The sequence below is a fragment of the Cebus imitator genome, unplaced genomic scaffold, assembly GCF_001604975.1.
Source record: "Cebus imitator isolate Cc_AM_T3 unplaced genomic scaffold, Cebus_imitator-1.0 Scaffold187, whole genome shotgun sequence".
NCBI lineage: Eukaryota > Metazoa > Chordata > Mammalia > Primates > Cebidae > Cebus > Cebus imitator.
Window position 1 is genome coordinate 165222 of NW_016107502.1, and position 6946 is coordinate 172167.

Here is a 6946-nt window from a genome sequence, read left to right on the forward strand (position 1 = left end):
GCCTAGGCTTTTGCCCAATTTTTAATTTATTTTATTTTTTGAGACAGCCTCGCTCTGTTGCCCAGGCTGGAAGCACAGTCGTGTAATCTCAGCTCACTGCAGCCTCCGCCTCCTGGGTGCGATTGATTCTCCTGCCTCCGCCTCCAGAGTAGCTGGGACAATAGGCATGCACAACCATGCCCAGCTAATTTTTTGTATTTTCAGTAGAGATGGGATTTCACCATGTTGGCCAGGCTGATCTCCAACTCCAGGCCTCCCAAAGTGCTGAGATTCCAAGCATGAGCTACCATGCCTAGCTCTAAGTTTTAGTTAGATTGTTTGTCTTAATTAATCTGTAAGACTCCTTTAGATCATAAAATTTTTATTGGATATATGTTTTGCAAATGTTTTCCCTAGTTTGTAGCTTGCCTTCTAATTTTCATAACAGTATCTTTGCAGAACAAAAGTTTTTCATTTTGATGAAGTCTACCTTGCTGATTTTTAAGTATGTGAATTTAAGTAAAAGTCATAATTATACCTACAATTTTTCTCCTGAAGGATATTAGTCAATCTTCAATTAAGCATGCGTAACTAGATTTAAGAATAAAAAATTGTTTTTTGTAGCCGTTTTCTTGAGGTAAGCTTTTTATTTTCTTCATCTTTCCTGTGTAATATCTTTGCAATAATTTCTAGTCACACATACTACGTTTATTTCTGATAGGTTGAGTTGAACTAAATTTTTGTAAATTATATTTATTTTGACGTGATGCAGCAGATAATTACTAAATATTTACAATTATGAATTTCTCTAAAATAAATTGCAAAGTTGTCTTCCTTATCAATGCACACTGGCACTTACTGCATTAATTTAGCGAAAGAAGATAACTATATCTAATTTCTAAGTCCAAAGGAAGGCTTCACTCAAGCTACTATCAGGAAGAGCAACTGGCTGCTCAAGACTTTATTTTTGCAAGTCTTATCCTGCTGCTTTCCTGGCAAGGATGGTGTTTACTTTCTCCAGTACCACAGAAGGAGCCTGTTTAGCCTCCTGCATCACTGGCCAAATTGCAGTTGAGTGCTGATTACAGCATGCTTATCTAGCGCAATGTAGGAAGCAGCAAGAAACACTGATTGTTTAGTGGTGATGGATTTTGTGTTACCAGCAGCTCAAAAATTTACTCTTAACAGTCTGAGAGAAGTTGACGGGAATGTTGAGAGTGTTGCATAATCATAGATTCTTGTGGGTCATTAATAACATTATTCAGTGCTTCAAAGTACTTGGCAGCATGGTCTGTTGAGTATAGCACTAGACTAGCAATGGAACGAGTAATGTTTTAAAGTAGGCTCGAAGTTTCTCTGTTACTTACCTTGAGCAAATTTCTTCGTTATTCATACTGTCTTCATTCCCTAGAAATACTGTGTAAGCATAATTTAGGTGCTAGATTAAAGGGCAATGAGATTTTTTTGTTTTTTTGAGATGGAGTCTTGCTTTGTCTCCCAGGCTGGAGTGTAATGGTGTGATCTCAGCTGTCTACAATCTTCGCCTCTTGGGTTCAAGCGATTCTCCTGCCTCAGCCTCTCGAGTAGCTGGGACTACAGGCGTGAGCCACCATGCCTGGCTAATTTTTGTATTTTTAGTAGAGATGGGGTTTCACCATGTTGGTCAGGCTGGTCTTGAACTGCTGACCTCAAGAGATCAGCCCACACAGCCTCCCAAAGTGCTGAAATTATAGGTGTGAGGCACTGCACCCAGTGACAGTGGTATTTTTAAGGGTAGTCAGTCCACAACTATGAAAAAAAATTACGAAAATGCACATATTCTTTTTTCCTTTTTTTATTTTGAAAAAATTTAAATTTCCTAAAAAGTCACAAGAAAGCACAGTTGATAAACCTATGCCCTTCACCTAGATTTATCACTAATGTTTTTTATAGCTGACTTTAAAAAAATCCTTTTAGACTTACAGGAAAGTTGTGAAAATATTACAGAATCCCTCTATACCTTTCACCAAGTTTCCCCTAATGTTAACATCTTATATAGCCCTAGTTCCATTATTAAAATCAGGAAATTAATATAGAATCAGTATTGTTAACTAATTCGTATGCCTTATTTGAATTTTGTCAGTTTTTCACTAATGTCTCTTTTCTAGTCTAGGATTTTTTGGTGTCCATAAATAAAGGTGGGTGAGATGGGACACATTCTCAGAAAATTCTCTTTGTGTATACTGTACATTGGTAAGGCCTTGTAGATATCTTCAGTTAATTTTTTATCTATATCTATTTGAGATGGAGTCTCACTCTGTCGCTCAGGTTGCCCTGCAGGGGTGCAGTCACAGCTCACTGCACCCTCAAACTCTTGGGCTCAAGCACTCCTCCTACCTCAAACTTTTGCGTAGCTGGGACCACAGGCTTATGGTACCATGCCAAGCAGGTATCTTCAGTTTAGCCTGTACTAGTTGGTAACTGGAGAATTCAAGAGAATGGTGTTCTGTGGGCATTATCTGCCATGCTTGAGTGTTTCTGTGTTTCTTCAAGATGTATGCTTAGGGTTTCCCATTTATACCAAGAAATAGGAAATTTTCTTTGAGAAAAATAAGAGGAAAAATAGTTATTCCGCTTTTTTTTTTTCCTGTAGGAATTCTTTCTGTTTTGTGTTGATTTACTAACCAGACTTGGTTATAGTTAGGCTTGCTATTCAATAACTAAGTTAAAATGAAGGAAAAGAGAACATTAACTCAGGCTGGGCTGGTGGCTTATACCTGTAATCCCAGCACTTTGGGAGGCCAAGGTGGCCGGATCGCCAGAGGTCAAGAGTTCGAGACCAACCTGGCCACCATGGCGAAACCCCATCTCCACAGCTGGTGCCTGTAACCCCAGCTACCTGGGAGGCTGACGCAGGAGAATTGCTTGAACCCGGGAGGTGGAGGTTGCAGTGAGCTAAGATCACACCTTTGCACTCCGGCCTGGGTGACAAAGATTGTCTCAAAAAAAAAAAAAAAAAGAATGTTAACTCAGAAAAATGTAAGTTTAGTAAGATGATATTCCATGTTAGACTAGAAATTTTAGTTGAATATAAGTCTATAAGTTTTTTTTTTTTTTTTGAGATGGAGTCTCGCTGTGTCACCAGGCTAGAGTGCAGTGGCGTGATCTCGGCTCACTGCAAACTCCACCTCCTGGGTTCAGAGATTCTTCTGCCTCAGCCTCTCGAGTAGCTGGGACTACAGGCATGTGCCACCACACCCAGCTAATTTTTGTATTTTTAGCAGAGACAGGGTTTCACCATGTCGGCCAGGATGATCTCAATCTCTTGACCTCGTGATCCACCCGCTTCAGCCTCCCAAAGTGCTGGGATTACAGGCATGAGCCACCACTCCCAGCCTTATAAACTATCCTTAAAGGTTATAATTTAACTAAAAGTATAGCTTTTTAAGTTATAATTTATTTAAACTTAGAACTCAGGGAAAATGTGACTTTTGATGTATAGGAGATATGTAAATGTTGTAGTTACATAACATGTATTTATTGTCTCTTCTGTTCAGGTCAAAATGCTTTGATGATACCCTATTTATTCAGATTGTCTGCTTAGCATGCCCAGGATTGATGAAAGGAATCAAGTGGTGTCTAGCTGTACTGTCCAAGACACACCTTCTTTTTTCACTAGTTGAGGCCTTAACAGAAACGTTTGAAAACTTTAGTTGTATGTCAGAACTTAGCATTTTTCAAGAGGTTTTAGCATGGGTGAGTGGGGAATGATTTGTTTGCCCAAGACAGAAGTCATCATACCTTTGGCTTAGTGTTGAGAACAGAGTACACATTCATAGCAGCAGCTGTTTGAAAATACTAGTTCATGATGGAGAAAAACAATTTTTTTTTGAGACAAGGTCTGGCTCTGTCGCCTGTGCTGGAGTGCAAGTGGCATGATCTCGGCTCACTGCAACCGCTGCTCCTGGGTTCACATGATTCTCCTGCCTCAGCCTCTTGAGTCACTGGGATTACAGGCATACACCACCACATCTGGCTAGTTTTTTGTATTTTTAGTAGAGACGGGGTTTCACCCTGTTGGCCAGGCTGGTCTCAAACTCCTGAACTCAGGCAATCCACCTGCCTTGGCCTCCCAAAGCACTGAGATTACAGGTGTGAGCCACCACACCCGGCCAAAATTTTTTTTTTAATTAAAAAAAAAAATACTAGTCTATAACAATGTAATTTGTTTTCCAAGTTCTCCTTTTGCTATATAATATTCATAAATGTTTGTCTTAGTCATTTTATACAGAACTTTAAAAAATTTATACTGATACACGGTCAGGCGCAGTGGCTCACACCTGTAATCCCAGCACTTTGGGAGGCTAAGGTGGGCGAATCACGTGAGGTCAGGAATTCGAGACCAGCCTGGCCAACATGGCAAAACCCCATCTCTACTAAAAATACAAAAATTAGCTGGGCATGATGGTGCAAACCTGTAGTTCTAGCTACTCGGGAGTCGGGGGCATGAGAATAGCTTGAACCTGGGAGGTGGAGGTTGCAGTGAGCCGAGGTCACGGCACTGCACTCTACCTGGGTGACAGGGCAAGACTCTTGTCTCAAAAAAAAAAAAAAATTCATATTTATACACACTGAATACCCATAATAGTCTAGCACTCTATTTTCGTTTTATCTTTTTTTCTTTTGGTACTATATTAATGAAGGATTTTTAAATTGGGCATTTAAAAGTACGTGACTGTAGATAAAAAACATTAAAGGAAACAGGAATATCTAGGTGAAACATGGGGGCTACAAAGTCAAGGCCAGAGGCTGTTGTATCTAACATTTTTGTTTATTTGTTCCTCTTTGGAGCTGGGAGAAAAGAGATGATTTATTGACTAACCAGTGTTTTCTTTTTTTCTTTTCTTTTTTTTTGAGACAGAGTCTTGCTCTGTCACCAGGCGCCAGGCTGGAGTGCAGTGGCGCAATCTCAGCTCACTGCAGTCTCCGCCTCCTGGGTTCAAGCAATTCTCCTGCTTCAGCCTCCCGAGTAGCTGGGACTACAGGCACACGCCACCACGCCCAGCTAATTTTTTTGTATTTTTTAGTAGAGACAGGGTTTCATCATGTTGGCCAGGATGGTCTCGATATCTTGACCTTGTGATCCGCCCACCTCGGCCTCCCAAAGTGCTGGGATTACAGGCGTGAGCCACCGCGCCTGGCCTTTGTTTGTTTGTTTTTGAGACAGAGTCTCACTCTGTCGCCAGGCTGGAGTGCAGTGGCATGATCTCGGCTCACTGCAACTTCTGCCTCCCGAGTTCAAGTGATTGTCCTGCCTCAGCCTCCCAAGTAGCTGGGACTACAGGCGCACGCCACCACGCCCAACTACTTTTTATATTTTTAGTAGAGATAGGGTTTCACCATGTTGGCCAGGATGGTCTCAATCTCTTGACCTTGTGATCTGCCCACCTTGGCCTCTCCAAGTGCTGGGATTGTAGGTGTGAGCCGCCACGCATGGCCATTTGTTTTTTAAACATAAAGGTCATGAGTGAATTAATAGAGGGTTATGTCAGAAAATCAGAAAGCACCTCCACGTCTGTGTCTGAGGGTTGTTAAATCTGCCTCACTAGTGATGAAGAAGAATCTTTGAGACAGCATGCAAATTCCAAGTTGCTATGCGTTAGTAAGATGCATAAACCTTCTACAATGTAGGAATATAGTGGCACACCATTAAGCCATAGATAAATGCTTTAGTATAAATAGCACCTTTGTAGTTCCAGTTTTTCTGGCACCGAGTTCCCAGTAAACATTTATCATGCAAATAATTGAGAACCGTTTCTGCTTTATTTCATACTTCACACTTTCTAAGAATGATGAGTCACAAAATAAAGTCTTAAATTAGGAAATTCTCGAAAATAGAAAAGCCTTCAGAGAGATTTTTTTTTTTGAGATGGAGTCTCTCCCTGTTGCCCAGGCTGGAGTGCAATGGCATGGTCTCAGCTCAATGCAACCTCTGCCTCCCAGGTTCAAGCAATTCTCCTGCCTCAGCCTCCCGAATACCTGGGATTACAGGTGTGCACCAGCACATGCAGCTAATTTTTTGTATCTTCAGTAGAGACGGGGTTTCACCATCTTGGCCAGACTGCTCTTGAACTCCTGGCCTTGTGATGATCCTTCCACCTTGACCTCCCAAATTGCTGGAATTATAGGAGTACGCCACCACGCCCGGCCCAGAGAGAGTTTTAAAATGTTCAGAAGGGGTTGGTTTATCAACTGAAGACTGGTTTTATTCCATTTTTATTGTTTTTTTTTCTTTTCTTCAAGTAGATCTGTCTTTCAGTGGCAATAAATGTCATCTGTACATCCACACTTAAAATCCTCTTCTTTGGTGACTGGTATGATAAGTGTTATTAGTGACAGACTTGAGTGGGTTTAATGAAATGCCCAGATCTTAAGGCTCTAGTAAGATGCTATACACAGTGTGATTTTCTTAGTCTTGGAACTAACTCCAAATAAATAAATAAATATATTTGATTTTTCCGTTGTAATTTAGATGCCAGGAGACCAGAATTGGGGTCTGTTTCTGCTGTTTAACCTTACACATGGCTCTTCATGTCTGTTTCTTCATCTTCAAAGTGTGAAAATTAATGATAACTAGTTCATAGGGCTGTTTTAAAGAATAAACAATATACTACGAAAAATGCTTACCACTGTGTTCAGAGCATAATGCTTAAGACATAGTTTAAAACAAAAAGAAATCCCTGCATGTATAGGGTCTGTGTTTTCACCTTTTTCTTATCCTTGGGATATTTCAGTCTCCTTAGGAGGTCCTCTGGAATAAGTGTGGGGTTAAGGCTGGCAAGTCCTCCTGCATTCAGTGTGGGCAGGCTTTAGAAGCTGATGCCTTCTATAAGGCAGATTTGATTGGTTCCAAATAGCCCAAAAGAGTACATACAGGCTGAGCACGGTGGCTCATGCCTGTAATCCCAGCACTTTGGGAGGCTGAGGT